General features: G+C 46.0%; 1 long non-coding RNA gene across 1 annotated transcript in view; it reads right to left on the bottom strand.

Annotated features, from left to right (window-relative positions):
* Nucleotides 1-955: 955 nt before the first annotated feature.
* Nucleotides 956-21,551, bottom strand: part of LOC138301933 (uncharacterized) — a 162,052-nt gene continuing 141,456 nt past the window's right edge. The window contains exon 3 of the long non-coding RNA XR_011205173.1: nt 956-2,562. This is a non-coding gene — a long non-coding RNA (uncharacterized lncRNA). The remainder of the gene's footprint in view (nt 2,563-21,551) is intronic.

Here is a 21,551-nt window from a genome sequence, read left to right on the forward strand (position 1 = left end):
CGTGAATGTTGTGTGGGTGATGGTGTTGTGTGCCTCTGTGTGGTGGCGTTGTCTATGCTGTGCAGTCTCTCTGGCCTTCGTCAACATTTTTGGTCGTAGGGCTTTGTGGGTGATGTGGGTGTGTGTTTTATATAGTATTGATTGTGTGGGAGTGGTGTTTGTATGTGTATCAGGTGTGTGTATTTGGAATTGTCCAATGTGGCTGTTTTGGAGATGTGTGTGTATTTTGAGCGCGGCGGTGTGTACCGCCAATGGAATACCGCGGTTGAAAGACCGCAGCATGCATTCGTGGGTCGTGATAGCATGCGCGTGTTTCTGTTGGCGTACTGGTGGAGGATTTGTTTTCGCCAGTTTATCACTGACCTTTGGTGTGGCGGACTTGTGTGGGTGTCTGAATTTTGTCGGATTCCGAGATGTGGGTCATAATAGCTGTGGCGGATTTCCGCGGTCGCAGCGATGTGTTGGCGGTCTTCTGCACGGCGGTAAGCGGCTTTTACCGCCAATGTTGTAATGACCCCCTATGTTTTTAGATTCGACTAAATCCACTTGAAGCTGCGTAATTACCTTAAGTAACTCGTCCAATGTGGCCATATTGAAAACCTAGCACAAACCAGGAGGATAAAAATTTGTGGGCTCACTATTCTGTCAGCGAGACCGGATCCTCGGGGTTTGTGCCTGTTCCCAATATGTCCACCTCTTGGCAGCTCCAAACTCTACTAGCCATTATAGCACAGAGTTAAAAAATGGCCAAGCGAGGGATGGGGTTTAGGTTGGGAACAGCGGGAAAGGAGACCTGTGGAAGCAAGAGTTAAGAACACAATAGCAAGGTCATTCACATTAATCTTCATGAACTTTGTTTTAACTCTTTATGCTCTAATAATATGAGAGATCAAGAACTTTTCAATACCATTACCTTTTTATAATCATATAATCTGAACATTAAACTTTCTCAAGGTAATCCTTAAAATAGCAATTACATCACAACAAGAGTCAATCAGTACATTAGTTCCCAAAGAATTAACTGCTATATGATTCATGAATGATACTGTAGCATTGGCAAACTGACTCAACTTGTTCTGTCTAGAAAGATCACAGTCTGTTTAATCTACATTACAAGATTCAATTGCCCAGAAGTAATTGCGCACCTTATTGCCAGACTGCGCATCAAGACTGAAGTACCTGGAATGATCGCGCGCTCTGCCGATCTGAACTGCAAGGGTTAATTGCCAAGAATGAATTGCGCACAATGTTATCGATTCAACCATCAAGATTCAAATGCCTGGAAATGATCACGCACTCTGACGATCTGACCTGCAAGGGTTAATTGCCAAGAATGAATTGTGCACACTGTTGCCGATTCAACCATCAAGATTCAAATGCCTGGAAATGATTGCGCCCTCTGCCGATCTGAACTGCAAGGGTTAATTGCCAAGAATGAATCACGCACACTGTTGCCGATTCAACCATCAAGATTCAAATGCCTTGAAATGATTGCGCACTCTGTCAATCCGAACTGCAAGGGTTAATTGCCAAGAATGAATTGCGCACGCGCACACTGTTGCCGATTCAGCCATCAAGATTCAAATGCCTGAAAATGATCGCGCACTTTGCCGATCCGAACTGCAAGGGTTAATTGCCAAGATTGAATTGCGCTCACTGTTGCCGATTCAACCATCAAGATCCAAATGCCTGCAAATGATTGCGCACTCTGCCGATCCGAACTGCAAGGGTTAAGTGCCAAGAGTAAACCGCACACATAGTAAATCTCATAGCCAAAAACTCAAATGTTTCTAGAAAATGGAGTTGAGGTCTTTCCTGAACTCTGCCTTACCGCCCTACTTGAACAGCAAGAGAATGAGGACAGGGCCAGGAAATATCCAAGTAGGCCTCTGGAACAGGAGCCCTGGAAAATGCTTCTGCTCTACACTGGGACCTTTGAATATTGAGCAAGTGAAGCTGGGCTGGGTTCCTTAAATAGACCCAAGCCCCGTCCACATGCCACACCCTAGCCAGGCTGTAAGAGAGGCTTTGCAAATGAACAAGCTTGAAAATGAACAATACATTACAAACATCATTAATTACATGATAAGATAAATGCCTGTAATGCAAAAAGTTAGTATGCCATATCAGCACACAATGCATGAATTATTACATTGCATAAGGTTTGTCATTCTGCATTATGCTGCCTGTAGAGCACGTACTGTCCTGGTGTTGACAGTCTGCCCTCTGCTGCAACGGTTCTGTCTGCTGGGTGAAGGTGTGGGAAGGGATCGTCATCCTCATTGGAGTCAGGCTCTGTGGGTTCTACTGGTATGCCTCTCATCGTTGTGATGTTGTGCAACATAGCACATGTGGCCATGATTTTGCAGGTGTTTTCCGGACTGTATTGCAGTGCACCCCCACACTTGTGAAGGCATCTAAAACGACTCTTCAGCAGGCCGAAGGTCCTCTCTATCGTGCTATGTGTCCTCTTGTTTACTGCACTGTACCTCCTTTCACTTGGCGTGGCAGGATTGAGATAGGGTGTTAAGATGAAGGACCGCACTGCATATGCACTGTCTCCTAGGATGACAAGAGAGTAAAATGAGTTATTGTTATCTGTGACATCACATAGATGTTATGTGACATTGTTAACTGTTACATTACCAAGTAGGTATCCTTTGCCAAACTCCCCAGCAAGAGTTCTTGTGTGTATTCCACTGTGTCTAAAGATGTAGGAATCATGTGTGCTACATGGGTATCTGCCACAAGATCCGTTATTATGTTGGAGGCATTGCTTATGACTTGTGTGTTCATGGAATGTGTACTCTTTCTGTTCCAATAAACATATTCTGTGGCAGATGGTGGACAGACAGCTACATGTGTCCCATCAATGCAGCCAATGACGTGGAAATTAGGCTTCCTGGTAGAATTCAAATGTTGTTTTCTGAAAATCCTGTGGGGTGTTGGGGAATTTTATGTGCATATGGATTTTGGTTAGCATGGCATTTAGGAATGCATTAAAGAAACCTGAAAGCTCCAGCTACTGCTGTGACACCTTGATAGCTTCCTGAGGGTAAGAGGTGCAGGGAGCATAATACCTGCACATGAGTGGGTATGGCATTGGTTCTGTGTGTGTTTAACTGCAGTAGGGGTTGTAAAACAGCTATCAAGTCAAGCATTATGGCAGAGTTTAACCTGTACTTACAAAAATCTCCTCCTCCCCTCTGTTCAAACAGGGTAATGGGCACTCTAAGAATGCGCTCTTGTCTCCTCATCCCTCTCCTCAAACCTGCTAGGATCCTCATCCTCCTCGCCATGACATAGAGTGCAGCCATTGTTGAAAAGGGCTGATGCATTCTGGGCCTGTTTATATAGGTTGCACCTGTTTACCACCTGATTTCAATTTGTGGTGAATTGAAAATGCAAAAACCCATTTTGCGACTAACCACAATTTGCGAACGCTTAATTCATTGAATTGCTGTGATGCATTGGGAATCGTAATGTGCGATAAGCATTATCTGCTCGCAATTTTTAAGGAATCACTATTTTACTGATTCCTTAAATTTGCACTGCAAATGCATTCGCAAACAGTGGATTTTACTGATCCGCACCATGTGCGAATGCACAATCCTTTAATACATCTAGCCCTAAATCTTTTACATAAAGCCCAACATGTTAATGCTAATTAGTGGTTAGTGAGGTGTTACTCTCAAACTCATGAATTGTCATTGAACCTTTTTGTTTGTTAATTCAATGTATTCAATTTCTCTTGCTCGGATTCTATTGGTATGGTTTTGTGTAATCTCTATTGAGTTGTTGTTCTTATTTGCTTTAATCAAGCTAAGTTACATTCATTAATTTAATCAGCCTTTATTGGTTCTTTATATGTATCAATTGAATTTGAGAGTTATTTTCGTGACTTTAGCATTGTTAATGTAGGGAAATAAATATTTTACCTTCTTAATAAACTGGTGTGGTTAATAATGGTGGTATTAATTCTATAGTGATGTATAGTGAATTGCTCGATATTTAATTTGATGACTATGACATTTACTTTAAAGCAGATTTGGTTCCGTTCATTGATCTATAGCATGAAATCCGCTATCTAGTCTGTTATGACTAAAATATAGCCGAGAATTCTGCTTTATCACTGCTCCAACCCCTTGATTGAAACTGAAACTAAGACTCAGCCGGCAACTCGTGGCACGAAGGAAAACACCACACTCAAGTCCAGAGTCCAGTGCAGAAGAACGGGTGATCCAGAGGGGAGGATGGCAGATTCACCACATGCTTTGCCTCAGCGCCGTAGCCCTGGAACTCCGACTGGAGGGGCCCACAGAGAAGGAGACTCGCTCTAGTCTCTCCACGGGTATATTCGGGAGACAGGACGTGATGGCGTGATGGCAGAGGACAGGATAGGTTACAGGTAGGTGGAGGTGGGTCTAAGGGTTGGGGGATAAAAGGGGTGTGGGGGGAGGGATCAGCCTCTTTCCACGCAGATCATCAAGCGGAGCAGAATTTGGCCAAAGGAGGTTTCTGGGTGTGTAGGTAGGCAGGTTTTTCATTTACCGGCTTTAGGCGTTAAGCCTTGCTGGAACAGCTCTTTCCAGCGGGATTACGCCACTGTTGCTTCAGCACCATGGCAAAAAGCCACGCCGCTGAAGCGGTGGGGGCCGTGCTTCGCATTATCAGTGAAGCCGGCCGAGCCAATCTCCTCAGGCCTGGGGTACTCGACCAGGCCTGGTTCGGCATAGTGTGGCCGAGGTGCACTGCGTCGAGCCGGGTAGCGGCAGTAATAGCCGCGTGTACTTCACCAGAAAGGGGGGGGGGGGCAAAAACGTAAGAAATCAACGGGGCGGGCGCGAGGCACATCCAGCCCTCCCCAAGACACTGATGAGCTCGGCAGTGGGCAGGCAGAGGAGGGAGCAGTAGGGGAAGCAGGGCCAGAGCTTTTGGGAGAAGAGGCCCCTGGGAACGCCCAGGAACAGCTACATTTTGATGGGCCTGAATTGGCCATAGACCAAGGGGAGCAGTTGTTGCCCGGGCCCAGTACTGAGTGGGCCCCTTTAGATCTTTCCTGCCCCAGGTGTGATGCAGCACCAGTGAAGGGCCCCGGGCCCCCAATTAAAAAGAGGGGTAAGTGTGTGGGCAAAGCAAAGGGTGGGCCTGTTAAGGCCAAGACAGGGAGTGGGCAGGTAAAAAAAGTCAAAGCAGGGGTCGGGGAGGGGGCAGCAGGGCCAGAGCTGGGGGAGGGGACAGGCAGGGCAGTTGGGACCTGGTCGAAGCCTGGGATTTGGAGGCCAGGATTGATGAACAGCGCCGTATTGTGGCAGAGACTGAAGAAAGGTGGGCCCAGCTGTGCAGAGAGAGGGATGAGTCAGGGACACGAGGCAGGCAGCTAAAAAGAGCTGCTGAAGGTGTTGAGGGGATGGACAATGCCAGTGTCTGAGACTGGCAGAAAGAAGGTGATGCCAACGGGGCGCAACACAGCCCCTGCACGTTGGTCTGAAGCACTAGAGGGTCTTCCGCGGCCTTCTCTACATCATTGGATCGAGGTTCACGCAGAGATGGTGTGTGCCATGAGGGCACGGAAGAAGTCTCGGCGAGTAATTTGCGAATGAGGGGTGGTGTTGACAACAGGGGTGAGATGGATGACGAGGATGTGTTTGAACTTGATTATGAGGAGGATGTGGATGAGTGGGAGGACGGGGAGATTCATGAAGCGGAGGTGAGCAGTGTCAAAGGGAGGGGGCGAGGGCGCAAGTGTGGCGCAACCCCTTCTTCTGCTTCTATTTTGCAGGTTCCCATGTTTGTTGGTGGGCCACAGGAGGTGCGGCATGGGCTGACATGTGGTCGCAGGTCGAAGAAGGTTGCACAGCCTTTGGGGGCGCAAGGCAGAGGTAAGGGGCAATGGTGGTCAGTTTGGGGGGACAGTTCTGGTTTCAGTGGGTCATGCACACGTAAGTCTATGGGGTAGGTGATTTCTTGGTTCATGAAGCAGCTACGGAAGGGGTATTGCAGGGTGGAGACAAAGCAAAAGCTAAGGAGGCCGTTATAACAACAGCAATTGAAACAGGAAATCAGATGACTGGAGAGGTCACGGGGTCTGAGGACAAAGATGGGGGTGACACAAGAAGCATCTTCCATACATGGGTCTGGCCATGCCTTTGGGCTCACACGTAGCAGATAAAACAAAAGCTTGGATAAGGAAGCACAAATATGTGGATGTTTTTAAGCTCCTACATAGGGATATACAGGCCAAAGAGGGATCCAAGGAAGAGGTGTGGGAATTAGCAAGTAGGCCGAGAGTTCCAATCATGATGGATAACTGGACGTCAGCCTTTTTGATTTTTGCAAGCATACATTGTGAAAAGTTCCCAGACAGGGCCATAGCACTTTTTAAGTATATGGATATTATAAGGAAAGCCCAGATGCATTTTGGGGGTTTCGCTTGGCTTGGCTATGACGAGGAATTCAGGGCTAGGGTGAGTGTCAATCCGATAAACCCTGGGGGGATGTAGACCCAGAATTGTGGATGCAGTAGATGGCGTCAGCTCAGTCCACTGTGTCTACACACACTGCAAGTGGATTGCCTGTGGTTTACAAGCCTTTTCAGGCCCATCCTGCCCAAGGACGGGCGGGCGTGGGTCAACGGACCCCGGTTTCCACAACATGTTGGAACTTTAACAAAGGTTTCTGTTCCAGACAGCCCTGCAAATTTAAGCATGACTGCTCCAAGTGCGGGGGCCGTCATTCTGTCACACAATGTTTTTCCCTTTTCAGCCCAGCAGAGCAATAGAGGGTGTCCAAAGGACGAGGCATGCAGGGCGCTAGTGCGCCAAAAGGCTCCTACGCCAATTAGGCTGGAGACTCTTCTGCCCTGGCTACATAGCTATCCAGATAGCGACACAGCTTGTAAGTTAGCGTGGGGTTTTCTAGAGGGTTTTCAGGTTGGTTACCAAGGGCCACATCTGAGGAGATAGGCAGACAACTTGCGGTCTGCCAAGGAAATGCCACAAGTGTTTGCGGGCCAAAGTGGCTAAAGAGGTGTCTTTAGGCAGAATTGCGGGACCTTTTTATGATTGGCCAAGTGCGGATTTGATAATATCTCCTTTGGGAGTAGTGCCTAAAAAGGCCCCAGGTGAATTTCGCCTGATTCATCATTTGTCCTGGCCAGAGGGTGCCTCTGTTAATGACTTCATTGCACCCGAGGACACTAGGGTGGTTTATGCATCTGTAGATGATGCCATCAAGCTGGTCAGCGGGTGTAGCAAAAGTGCAGAGTTGGCAAAATGCGACATCCAAGGGCTTTCAGGCTGCTGCCCTTACACCCAGAGGATTTTGATCTGCTGGGTATGCACTTTGACAGGGCAATTTATGTTGACAGGGTACTTCCTATGGGTTGTGCCATTTCATGTGCACTTTTCGAAGCTTTCAGCACCTTCCTACAGTGGGTTTTTGTCAAACAGAGTGGTCATCGGACGGTGACGCACTATTTGGATGATTTCCTTTTTGTAGGGACAGCCACTTCTGGAGCTTGTGGGAGGGCGCTGACGGCTTTTCAAGAGTTAGCTCAACATGTGGGAGTGCCTTTGGCTCCTGTGAAGACGGAAGGGCCACAATCAGTCTTAACCTTTTTGGGTATGGAATTGGATGCAAATATCCTTGTTGCCAGATTGCCAGCGCCTAAGGTTGAAGAGATGCTGGAATTCTTGGGCACTGTGCAGGTACTCCGCAAGATTGATCTGCGGACAGCTCAGAAGCTGTTAGGCTACCTTAATTTCGCTTGCAGGGTAGTCCGGGGAGGTAGGACTTTCTGTAGGCGTTTGGGTTTAGCCATGTCAGGAGCAGTGCTGCCACACCATAGGATCTGTGTCTCGGTAGGTTTGAGAGAGGATATCAGGGTGTGGGAAACCTTTTTGGCAGACTTTGTGGTGTGTCCATGTTTTTCTGCGAAGTCGATACAGCTTGGCAAGTACAGATTTATTCTGATGCAGCAGGAGCCACTAGCTTCGGGCTTTTCTGGGATGGAAGATGATGCGCTGAAACATGGGCCACGCAATGGCTGCAGCAGGGGAGGAGCATTGCTTTCCTTGAATTTATTCCACTCTTGGTGGCCTTGGCAGTATGGGAGCATGAGTTAGCCAATAGGACATTGGTTTTTCGGGTTGACAACATGACAGTCGTTGACCTAGTTAACAGGCAGAGAGGGAGGGACCTCAGGGTTTTGCACTTGTTACGCCAGTTTATGCTTTGTTGTTGATCATTAAATGTTATTTTCAAAGCTGCTCACATACCTGGGGTATACAACGAGATTGCAGATTCCCTGTCTCGTTCACAGTGGCAACGTTTTCGCACATTGGCACCAGGAGCGGAGTGGCACAAGACTGCAGTCCCGGCAGACATTTGGGAGTGGGGGGCGTGATGATCACTGGGCTGGTGGAGATGTCCTTAGCGGAATCCACTCTGCGGAGTTACAGGCTGGCATGGTTGGATTTTCAATGCTTCGAGTTATGTTCGGGCAATTTTTGGTTACAAAGAGCTAATGAGCTAGAGTTACGCGCATTGCGTTTTGTGCTCTTTCTGATTGGGGAAGGTCTGTCGCCTGCGACCATTGGTGGCAAATTGGCAGGGTCTCCTTTTATGGGAAACGCTTTTTTGGTTTTGATCCGGCGCGGAATGATTTGTTGTGAAAGATGCTGAAAGGCTGGAGCAGGGTCAGGTCAAGTTCAGGTTGGGCAGCTACAGAGCCCATTACTTTTGAGTTATTGTTGGAACTTTTGCATGTTTTGCCGGTACGCTGCAATGACAAATATGAGTTGGATTTGTTTCGTTTATGCATAGTGTGGATGTTTTTTGGCCCGTTTCGAGTGTCCGAATTGTTGGGTTTTGGGAGATGGGTAGGTGTGAAGGTCAGGGAGGTTTGCCTGCATGGGGATCGTTTGGGGATTTGGCTCAGGCGCTCTAAGACTAATCAGTTAGGGAAAGGGAAACGAGTATGGCTGGACAGAGGTGGTAATGTGGCTGCTTTCCCGGTGTTGGAATGGAGTGAGATGATTGGCGGGAGAGAGTGGAGTTTTTGTGCATAGGTCGGGGGCAAAGCTTACTAGTTTCCAGTTGTTGCATGTGCTACGGGTTGTCACGCTCTTGATTTTGGTACACATTCCTTCAGGATTGGGGCAGCTACTGCTGCGGCCCATTTGGGTTGGGACTGGACAAGGATTAGGGCTACAGGTAGATGGAAGTCTAGATACTGCGAGCGCTATGTGAGGCCGTAGAAGAGTTTGTTGTTTTGGATCCATGCTGGCTAGTCCAGTTTTAGCACATGTTTCTGGGTGACCACCGTTACAGTTCTTTTTCTTTGCAGGGTGTGTGTCCGGCCCACAGAAGGACAAGATGGTCACATGGCTGGTCGGCGATTCCTTTATCCACTGGGTGGCGAAGTTTGCAGAAAAACAGATTTACGGACGGGCTTTCGGACTCCCTAGCAGTCAACATGAAGTTTTCTGGTGGGGCAAAAGCGGCATGAGGTGGGGAAATCTGCTTCAGTTTATTACTTCTAGCTTGCTGAACTGGAGTTGTACTGATTTGCTGCTTATCTCAGGGGGAAAACGACCTTGTGAAACTGTCAGGGCTCAGACTACTGCAACACATGCAGAGAGACTTGGAACTCCTCAAACAGAGGTTGCATGGTACATGCTTGGTCTGGACTGAGTTTGTGCCTCGACGAGCGTGTTGGTCACATGGGATAAAAGTTTTAAAACATGAGGACATCAAGGAGCAAGATGAGGCACTTTTCAAGGCAGACGGAGTGCACTTGTCCAAGTTGGGGAACGCATATTATCTGACAGATTTGAGGTTATTGGTGGGAGATTTGTGGGGAGAAAAGATGTGGCTCAGAGAGCATGCGTAAAGTAATACGTTTGCAGTAGTGTGTTTTTTTCCTTTTGGTGGGGCAGCAAAACTCCAAGTGGGTTTATGCTGGATGGCAGTAGATGGGGGAGGGTGGAGAGTCAGATGCGGGCTTGGCCACCCTTCCAGGGGAAAAACAAGCAGGTGAAGGATCAAAGTGTGGGGGATGCACAAAGCAAGTAGGGCATGAAAGGGAAAGGGGAGTGTCTAGGGGAGTGGAAGCAAAAAATGTGGGTTTTGAAGTGAAAAGATGAGCGAGGAAATCTTAAAGGGCGGGGCTCTGTTAAAGTTGGGGTTTATACGTTTAAAGTATGTATTATTGCTACAATCCTGTCCTAAATAAATGACCTTTTACACTGAATGATTGGTGTCACTGAAGTATGTCCCGATGGAGGGGCTCGCGGAGAGGGATACTCGCTCTAGTCTCTCCATGGGTACATTCGGGAGACGGGAAGTGACGGCAGAGGACAGGATAGGTTATGGGTAGGTGGGGGTGGGTCTAAGGGTTGGGGGATAAAAGGGGTGTGGGTGGAGGGATCGGCCTCTTTCCGCACCGATCATCAAGCAGAGCGGAATTTGGACACCCACCCATCTGGCAACAGGCAAAACTGGTAGTGAGGAAATAGCGATGCGGGGGTATACGGAGGGGAGCTAGCTGGGGCGTTCCTGAGTGTCAGTTAGGGCAGGTTGTAATGAAGAAAGTGAGGCAGTAGATGGGAGAGGGTGGAGAGTCAGATGCGGGCTTGGCCACCCTTCCAGGGGAAAAACAAGCAGGTGAAGGATTAGAGTGCGGGGGATGCACGAAGCAAGTAGGGCATGAAAGGGAAAGGGGAGTGTCTAGGAGAGTGGAAGCGAAAAATACGGGTTTTGAAGTGAAAAGATGATCGAGGAAATCTTAAAGGGTGGGGCTCTGTTAAAGTTGGGGTTCATACGTTGAAAAGTTAAAGTATGTATTATTGTTACAATCCTGTCTTAAATAAATGACCTTTTACACTGAATGATTGGTGTCACTGAAGTATGTCCCGACGCTGAGTGCTCAGACGGGGGCTTCTGCCTCGGGCAGCCAAATTCGTAGTGGGTGGCACTCCCCCTAGCCTAAACTTTGCCTCCCTCACACTCCTTTGCGATCTGCAGCTCCTTCGGTTCATCCTCAGTTCAGCATTCACGCAGGGCACCCTGGCCCTTGCACAACACAGCTCCGAGAGCGCGGAGTGCGGGTGCCGGTGCGAGCATGCAGCGTTTGTTCAATAATCTTTGGCTTATAATCATGCGAAATTGTTACATCTTTTTCTTTTTTTTGTCCTCATCCCACAACCCACGCTTCGGTAGGAAAGACCTTTGTTTTGTGCATACAAAGAGTAGACCCCTCAATACCAACGGGCCAAACTACCTTTCTTACACACACCAAGTCTTCCCACATATATCATTGGCCACACATTACCATTAACTCAAATAGTGGTCGTACCGAAGCAACACCCATTGGGTGGAGGGTGTTTAATCATTGGACTTAATTTTTAAAGAAGAAAAAGCCACATAACATGATCCACCCATATTTAGTGCTGATGCACATTTTTCCAAATCACCCAGAAATCGTCTCTTCTACTAAGAGGGCCAACCTGTTCCATATTACTGAACCGTATTACTGACGATTGCCACTCCTAAGCAGTCGGAGGTATTGAACCCATCCATTTACAACATATTTACCGTCTAGCCAAAAGCATTAGTACAAACAACAGATATTCTTCCTGTACAGAAACTTTCTGACCTATAAGTTCTGGATCTTATACCCCAAACATAACCAAAAAAAGACTTATTTCTAAATTCCCACCAAAATGACCTTAAGAATACTTCCTATGTCCTCCCAAAATCTAGTCAAACCTGGGCATTGCCAAAACATATGAAGATCGTCCGCATTAAAATCCCCACATCGCGGACAACTTTTCCTAGATTTCCCAATGGCCGTCAATCTTGCCGGTGACCAATATACCCTGTGCAGGGTAAACAGGTGATTTTTCCTCATTGCTGCAGATTTGACAGTAAACCACAATCTTGAACATGACTTTTGCCATAAGGAGATAATGTCTAAATTCGGAAAAATCTTCCCCCATCTCAACACCGGGAAGGGAGGAACCTCTTCAACAGCATCCAACAATGCCTGATACCATAGAGCAACCTCCTTGTTTATAGATGTCTGACTTAATTTTTCCTCCCAAGGACTTCCCCCAGTCTCTCCAACCTGACGAGACATAACCCAGCTGGATAGCTGATAATACTTCAACTTGGAAACTGTACCCCCTGTTTGCTCCTGAAATGTAGACCAAGATACAAATTCAGAGTCTTCTATAATCTGCCCCCACTTTACCACCCCATTAGTTTTCAGCGGAGCTGATAACTTATCCATAAGACACTCAGGGGTACCCGGTGAATCCCAAATAGGGTCAGAGCTACAATAATAAGCTATCCCTAGCGCATTTCAAATTTGCACCCATACCTTACAAGCTTGTCTAGGAATCTTCAGTCGAACCTTCTTGAAAAATTTCAGGTGCCCAAATTCATACAAAAAATTTGCAGCCCCCTCCGCAAGATGCATCGTCAAAGCCTTCCATACTGGAGTATAGTCTAGCTTCTCATTCAGTAGAATTCTAATATTCTTTAGTTGAAACGCCAAATAGTACTTATAAAAGTCTGGGGATGCAATCCCCCCCACTCCTTTTTTTTACATAGCTTCTTCCATGCTATCTTTGCTCCCTTAGATGCCCAAATAAACATAGATATGTCGCCCTGTAATTTTTTATACCAGCGTGACTTAAACTCTAATGGGATAGCATTAAATAAGAATGTGAACTTTGGAAGAATACATAACTTTAAAATATTAGATCTGCCGATTAGAGAAAGGGGAGAGCGGCCCATGCCTTAAGAAGTTATTTGGTTTTAATATAGGCCTTGTCGAAATTAACCCTTGCCACTTCACTGGAATTGGCCGTGAGCTGAATTCCCAAATATTTAATCTCCTTTTTAACTAATAGAGAATCATAGGCCATATTCCAACACATGATCTCCGTCCTCTCAGTATTTACACTATAACCTGACATTCCGCCAAACTGCTCCATCAATGAGTTAATGATAGGCAAAGAACCCACCACGTTGCTAGTATAAATCATCAAGTCGTCTGCGTAAAGTGCTACTTTCTTTTCCCACCCACTGCTCCGAAAAGGAAGAATATCCCCGCAAGCCCTTAACAGTATTGCGAAAGGCTCAATATACAAATCAAAGAGCAAGGGTGACAAAGGACACCCATGTCGAGTACCTCGACCAATCCTGAATTCTTGAGACAGCGTACCATTAACCAAAATCCTCGCTGTCAGGGACCTATACAATTCCCTCATAGTTCTAATGAAAGAATTTCCCAATCCAAATAATTCCATCACAACCTGCAGGAAGGTTCAATTAACGCAGTCAAATGCTTAAGCTGCATCAAAAGTCAAAACTGCCAAAGGAGCCTCCCCCTGCAATGCCAGATCTACAGCGGCAAGTAGGTCATGAGTTAATTCATACAACTGTCTACCCTTAATAAATCCCTTCTGATCTGGGTGTACCAAATTAGCAATAACGCTCCCAAGTCTTCTAGATAAAATCCCTGTATAAAGCTCATAATCCGTGTTAAGTAACAAGATAGGTCTATATGATGAGCACTGCACTGGGTCCTTACCTGGTTTTAACAATAAGCAGTTATAGCTTCATTCCATGATTTAGGTGCTTGTGCCCCCTCTAAAAGCATATTATTAAACAATTCCAATAAGATTGGTGTAAGTTCCTCCCATAGTACCTTATATAATTCATTCAGTAGATTGTCAGGCCCAGATGCTTTCCCTCTCCTCAAAGCCTTTACAGTATAACTTCAGCCAACTCTTTCCCATTTATCTCACTACCTAACAACTGCCGTACCGAATCGTCCAAAGCGAGAAGGTGGACTTCCTTCAAAAATTCTCCAACCTGCTCCACTGAATTCTCGAGAGTCTCTGTATAAAGTGCTTGAAAGAAGGACACAAAAGCCTCTTCGATTTGTGATTGCTCAGTACAAAGCCGACCTGCAGCATCTAATTTAATCGATGAAATATACTTCTTTGAGCGGTCTGTCTTAACCTTCCAAGCTAAGAGTATGCTGCACCCTTCCCCATACTCATAATGCGCAAACCGATTACTTTCCCATTTTTTCCTATTTTGATTTTCTAAGAAAAGATCTAAAACCAAACTTGCTTTTTCCTTTTGACACTCCAATTTCTCCAACTGACAATCATTCCCTTCCCCTTGTGCATTATGTATTAGTGCTTGTAGGGCGGCTATAGACGCTTCAATACTTCCTAATTTCTCTTTCTCCTCTCGACGCTTATGGGCAGCCAAACTAATAAGCCTCCCTCTAATGTATGCCTTATATGCATCCCATACATTCCGTAGACTAGCTGATCCATAATTTAATACAAAATACTGTCTTGTACCCTTCTTTATTACTTCCATTATTAAATCGTCTAGAAGTAAAGATCGATTTATAGTCTACCTAAACTCAGGGATCTGGACCCTAAAGCTCAACTGTAGCTTTATAGCTGAGTGATCCGAAAGGTGTGCTGGCACATGAGCAACCTGCATCACCTCTCCACACAGGCTCTTATGTACTAGAAAAAAATCTATTCTAGATTTATGGCCACATTTCTTATTGTAAAATGTGAATCTGGACCCTTCACCCCCTTTACAATGCCAAATATCGACCAATCCAAAAATCTATCATAGCCTGCCTCACCTGTGACCGAGTTCTAGGAGAGTTAACAATGCCCCGAGGGGTAGATTTATCCAAAGCAGGATCCAGTAAGATATTAAAATCGCCTCCTAACACAACCGGATATTTAGCTAAAAGTAGAAGATTATACAATTCTTGAAACGATGTCGGGTCATCAACGTTAGGACCATAATATCCTGCCATTGTAATCCAACACCCATTCAAACACACTTCCACCACCACCCATCTACCCCTGGAACCTACTTGCACACTACCCACCTTTATCCTAATAGACTTTTTAAACAAAATTGCCACCCCTTTGACTGCGCAAGATTGATTAGTGCTCACACTGAACGCCACCCATTTAATTTGCTTAAGCCAGCTATCCCACTCTTCTTGCCGCAGATGAGTTTCCTGCAGAATAACTACCTCCTCATCTGCCAATCTAAGATACTCAAAAATCTTCCTCCTTCTTCGCTTTACCCTCAAACCATTGACATTCCATGAGAGAATCTTCAACTGTGGACCCCGGTGCTTAACCATTTTCAAAAGGAATCTGAACACCACCCCCACCACTCCTATTTAGACAAATTATGAGGACATTCTTATTTTTATCTTTTTTTACCCACATGCTCCCACACCTATTGCAAAACCACCCCTTCACCAAAAAGCCAGCCTCACAGCCAACCCACAACCCAAGGGGAACCCTCCCTTCTTCTTTTAGGATAACCTTCTTGTTACCCCTATTGAGCGCTCCATAGGGCAAAACTTCCCGTTTCCTACTGTGACGCCTTTATCTGATCTATAAAGATCCGAACCTCCCCCGGATCTCTTATATTATACATTTTATTCCTCCACATGATTCGTAAGGCAGCCGGGAACCTCAACTGTACCGTAGCCCCAAGAGACCGAAGCTCTTGTATAAAGTTCCCCAGTTCCCACTGCCTATCCAAAGTTGCTCTAGAAACATCTGATCTTATGCAGAAAGACCAGTCCCCTTTAGAAAAACTTCCAGCTTTGAGGGCTTCAGCCAACCTTTTCTCCTTAATTACGTAAGTAGCAAAGTTTGTCAGAATCTTCCTAGGAGCTTTCCTTCCAGGACTCTTTCTAAAGGGATCCCAATGAATTCTTTGATATCCTCCTCCTGGTTCGAATGAGCTAAACTCTGGATAACATCACTTATCAGTGATATCACATACCCTTTGACATCTTCACCTTCCATACCCTCAGGGACCCCCAACAACCTGATATTATTCCTCCTCATATTGTTCTCAAAAAACTCCAACTTATCCTGTAAAGTCTTCTCTCCAAGTTTTAACTGTGAAATATCCTGGCTGTTAGCCAACAGTCACTTATCCTGGTCCTCCACTACTGATTCCAACTTGCCTAGTCTGTCAGTCAACAAGTTAATTTTATTCTCCAGTAAGCTTCACAAATTTTAGCCTGATTATTTTTTTAAATCTCAAACTTCTCCCTAACCTCTTTAGTTACGGAGACTCACAACTCCTGAAGCACTGCGCTATGAGATGCAGGGGAGACTTAAGGGGTAGATTCGGCAATACCCAGAGTTGAAAGGGGGGAGGACGCGTCCATTTGCCCGCAGAGTCTTCAATTATTTGATTTAACATATCATCAGACCTTGCGTGCTGCTGACTCTGCCCCAAGTCCCCAAAGGAAAATTGGGTGACCACTGCGTCCTGTGGGGGAGAAACCGTACTCTGAAAATATTTTGTAATCGGAAGCACTCTATTGTTTTTCACCAAAGGTAAAGCCAAACACCCCTTATGGAGTAACTCCTTCTTGTCTTTGGAAGAAAGTTGACAACCTTCTGTTAATGAATCCTTGTGTCCAGCTTTCGGCCTCTCAATACCCCCACTACGAAGCCTGACTCCGCTTTCACCCCTTCTTTTATTAGCAACAGTTATGGGTGAAGAAGAAGAAATAGAGTTTGGCCCCAGGGGCCTGGGCTTACCTCTCCTTATACTCCCTGCCTCACCAACTTCAGCCCGAAAGCCTCTGGGGTGACGCTTGATCGGCGACATGCACTGTAATTCTCTTGTGCAGTCACCGACCTCTTTCTTCAAACTCCAACCAAGCTGTCCCTTCAGGGGGAGCCCAGGACTCTCCAGCAGCACTCCGCGAAGGCAACAACAAGAGGTGTAGCGACTCCCACGGCGCACACCCCTCACTGCCTCTGCCCACGCTCCAGAAGCCGACGCGCGTCTCTGGCACCGCTCCTCCACTCTCCTTGCCGGAGCACACGCCGACTCCAAATTCACCGCCTCACCCACTGTCTCTGTCACACGCCGCTCGGAGCCAGGAATCCCGGCTCAACTCCACTGCACCTCCGCTTACAGAGACCTCCGTCCTGGAGGTTCGTATTCCAGTGCTGGTGTCACCATACGCCGACTAGCACCCGCCCATCCGGAGAGCTTGCAGTCCAGCTCTCAACTGGCCGCCATGTTCCCCTCACTCACCCGAAATTGTTACATCTTAACAATAATAGCAGAGGTGAATAAAGTCAAATCTTCCATAAAATAATATGTCTGTATTTATGTTGCAAAAAACATGCAAGTCTTCAACTGCCAAATCTCCAGATTCTTCCTCCCTTCCATCTCGATCTGCGTTGCAAGGAGCGAAAGGGAAAGTACACCTCAATAAAGAAATACTGCTTAGCACGGTGGTATTTTGGGATCATTTGCATGCATCACCACTTTAATATTTAAAACTTTTAGTTTCTATGTTCCGTGTGGCATTACAATTGCAGGTTTGCAGTCGAAGGTGATCATATGGGAAGGTCAAACAATAATATAAAAGTAAGTAAATGCCTGACACAAGTATAATCAGAATCGATTGATCTTCTTAGATTTATATAATAAATATTAGCCTAACATTCACATGGAATTGGTCCTAGGTAACGAACAGAAAACGTAGCAAAAGTGACACAAATACAGGGCAGGTTGAGGCAGAATCAATTTATAGTGTAGACCTGAAAAATGCGAGTTCAATGTATTTAAAGCAGCTAACATTTTTACAAAGCAGGATCTTCGTGGTACATATCATCTTCTGCATGTCAAGGCAGGAGACAAGAGGAAAACTGCCTTACAAACTTCATTTGGCTGAATCAACTATAGTGCAAACCTGAAACGAGTTCAGTGAGTTTAAAGTATAATATTTGAGATATTGTTTGAACTCTCAAAGGCTATCTATGGATCCTAAGAAAGTATCAGCAATTGTGGACTGCAGGTCACCTTCCAATGTCAAGGAAACCCAAACCTTTTTTAACTGGCTAATTTTTATCAGCAATTTATTTGCTACATCACTCACTTAACTAGTCACATAATTCATTTAAAGAAATAACAACTTAAGCATTGTTTTTGATGGGACTCTAGTGCTAAATAAGCCTTCTCTAAACTGAAGGAAGTCTTTACTTAGGCCCCAATTTTGCGTACTCAGACACAACTAAAAAATGTGTTGTTGAGATAGATTTCTCAGACAGAGGGGGTCATTACGATCTCAGCAGGTTTCCCCGGCGAGATCGGCACTGACGGTCGACAGAAGACCACCAGCGCGAAGAACCCCTCGCCGGCCACATAAAGAACAGCTGGGCCTGAACATTGACGCTGGCTCCAAACGGAGCAGGCGGCAATGTGGCAGTGCGGAAGGTACAGCAGCACTCGTCGCGCATTTCACTGCCCATAATTCGGGCAGTAAAATGCTCAACGGGGCTGTGCATTGGGGCCCCTGGGGCCCGAGTCACACATTCCGCCAGCCTTTCCCTGGCAGTATAAACCGTCAGGGAAAGGCTGGTGGAATATGACTCAGCAGCGCTGCCCTGTTGGATGTGAAACGCCGCCACCGCCAGGCTGCCTGGAGGCGGGAGCCTGGCGGTGGCGGCGTTTCATCCGTGGTTGTCCTGACCGCCATGTTCATTATGAGAGTCATTGGAGCTGTGCTTTTGCAAAGGCAGGAGGACGTCAGTCTTGAAATCAAAATTTATTCATTTTTGTCGGGCAAATTTGTTCAATGTAGGAAAGCTACCAGTGGGAAACCACATACCAGGTTTCCCAACAAAGGAGAAAAACCTCAGAGGGAACCAGCCAACAGCAACACACATGACAGATATCTCTCCAACAGGTTAATACACGAAAGTAACCACCAACAGGGAAAACAACTTACAAGGTAACCAACCAAGATGGAAATGTGTGGTAGGAAGCCCACCACCAGAGACACCTATGCTATCTAATAGCTATCGGAGACAGAACATCCTGGTCCCAGCCAATGTTGAAATGTAAATGAAGTAATACACCCAAAGGTAAACAACAAGGAATCATGCACCAGGGAAACCACCAACAAGAAAATGTGCTCCAGGTCACCCACTAATGTGGCACCATGTACTGCAAACCTAAAAGTGAAACAGCAGGGGAACATGCACTAGATAAACCTCACAATAATGAAAGACAATGGATGTAACTCACAAGTGTGGCACCATGCACTGCCACCCCACCAATGTGAAAACATGCTCCATGGAACTCAGCAGTGTGAAGCTCACACAAATCAAAATATAACTCACCATCATATTGCCCAGGGTCAGAGAGTCATCACTCACTTCCTGAGTGGAGGGAGAACAGACATCTGGCGAAGGTTTCTTTGGTTGGCTGTTCATCTCATTTAAGTAAAGGTTGCTTCCAATTCCTTCCCTCTATATCCTTGTCACCAGTGAAGGGGGATGGTTAAGGCCGAGTTGCGGTCTCTAGGTATGTCACTTGCTTTGAAGATCATTAGAACAGACCAGATCTGATGATGTTCGGTTGTAGGGGGTCATCAATCAAAGAAAATCTATGAGATGCCAAGGATACCTGTCTGATTGGCACGCACTCATGCTTGGCAAGGAGTTTCCTGAAAGTCATTGGAAGCAAAAAGGAATTTCTGCTTCTTGACACCAAGCACACAATCACCCCACAATAAACTCAAACCTGTGTACTAAACCTTGGTCAGTCAATCACCCACCTCCCCCGACCAAGGTGGAAGGAAACAGAAGTCATTACTGACTCCAAACTTAGCTTTGATACCCAGATGTCCTCAGTAATCCACCACTAATTCTGCCTTCTTGGACACCTTCTCTCCCACAGGCACCTTGGAGTAGTAGTCCGCTTTCAACTCCCAACTAAGTTAACCCACTTTACCCTGGATGGTCCAGATGGCCAAAGTCCTACCTTTAAGTGATTCAGGATACTGCTACAGCACTGGTAGTGTGGAAGCAGCAACAGAACGCACTCTTGCCGCTCTTAAAATATGTGCTCTAGCTCCCTGTTAAATCCAGAACCACTTAAAAATAACCCAACAACAGATTACAGCACTATCACCCTGGATACACCATACAATGCTCTGACAATAGCCTTTCCCAGATACCATGAAGCCACAGCAGGATGCTAATAATTTACAGGTGAAGAGCCTTTACTCTAGAATATACACTAAATTAATATCTTCAACAATGACAACATCCTCATTGCAAAGCTCCCCACCTTGGAACAAAGCCATCCATCTTGCAGCAAAGTTGACAACCATGCCAACCACCTTGTATCCAAGCATTTCAATGTCCTAGTTACAATGCTGACAACCATGCCGCAAGGCCAGTGACCTGTCAACAAGACCAGCCTTTTCACAACAATGATGCGTGCCACACAGCAAAGCCACTCGCCATGCAGTAAAGCCACTCACCATGAAGTAAAGATGACCACTTTGCAACAATGTTCTCAGTCTCTCACCAAAGCCAAGAAGCTCATCATCAGCCATAAGCTCAAAGCTTGTTTTCTGACCTATCTTTTCTAATCACAGCTCCAAGAATGTAGTGAGGTCATATAATTCACAGAGACAGTAACATCAATGCAATCATTTGATCAGCTATTGCCTAGCCACACTCTAGTTAATTTAATCTGCACAACATCCCTTGCTTCTGTGTTCCCAGCTATCAGATTTCACTACTGTGCATTGACAGAGATACAAGAGAAGGGAAATTAGAGAAAACAAGTGGAATTTCAAAATGCAAGGCTGTTTGGTGAAACTTAATGTTATACAAGGAATATGAAGTCAAGTCAGGGCATCTCTTATTTATCTATTTTACAAGACAATTTCAGGTGGCATTCTGTAGTGAAGTCAGCACTGGTGGCATTGAGCCGCATAAGGGAAAAAAGGAAAGAATTGCAACTGTAAAGGAACATGAAAGATTTGCATGTCACTTGGACTCCCTGCCAAAATCAAAGTTAAGTTAATAGGGGTATAGCAAAGGACAAAAAGAGATGAAATATGTAGTGTGAGTGCGTAAGGAAATGCCTCTTTCTGCATGTTCACCCCCACATTTTTGGACTGATGCTGCTGGGTTTTCGACTCTGAGAGTGCACTGAGGCCTGCTAACCAGACCCCAATGCCAGTGTTTTAATCCTATACAAATTGCATGTTGAATTGGATACGCCCGATTGACATGATCTGACTTATAAGTCCCTAATATATGGTACCCAGGGCATGTAAGACAGATTGTCTGCTCAAGGCTGCAGCAGTGTTTGTGCCACCCTTAATGTGACAATGTACAAAATGGCTCCCAATCTGCCACTTAACATATTATATCATTCTCTCCTAAAGAAGGCCCACCTTGTGAGATGTGTGAACAACTGCCAGGCTCCTGAACAAAGGTTAGCGCTATAGCAGCAAGGTGTAATTTGCTATGTTCAGATAGCCACTCTGGGGATTAGTTTAGTTCAGAGGTGACCTTCAAAGGGAAAGGCACCTGTGATGGGCCACCTGGCCCAACACCCCTGAGCAGGTTGCCTTTTGTCCCTGTAGACAGTGTAGAGACAGGGCCATACAGAGGACACTCACCCCCAAACTG

Source organism: Pleurodeles waltl, chromosome 6 (genome assembly GCF_031143425.1).
Source record: "Pleurodeles waltl isolate 20211129_DDA chromosome 6, aPleWal1.hap1.20221129, whole genome shotgun sequence".
Taxonomy (NCBI): Eukaryota; Metazoa; Chordata; class Amphibia; order Caudata; family Salamandridae; genus Pleurodeles; species Pleurodeles waltl.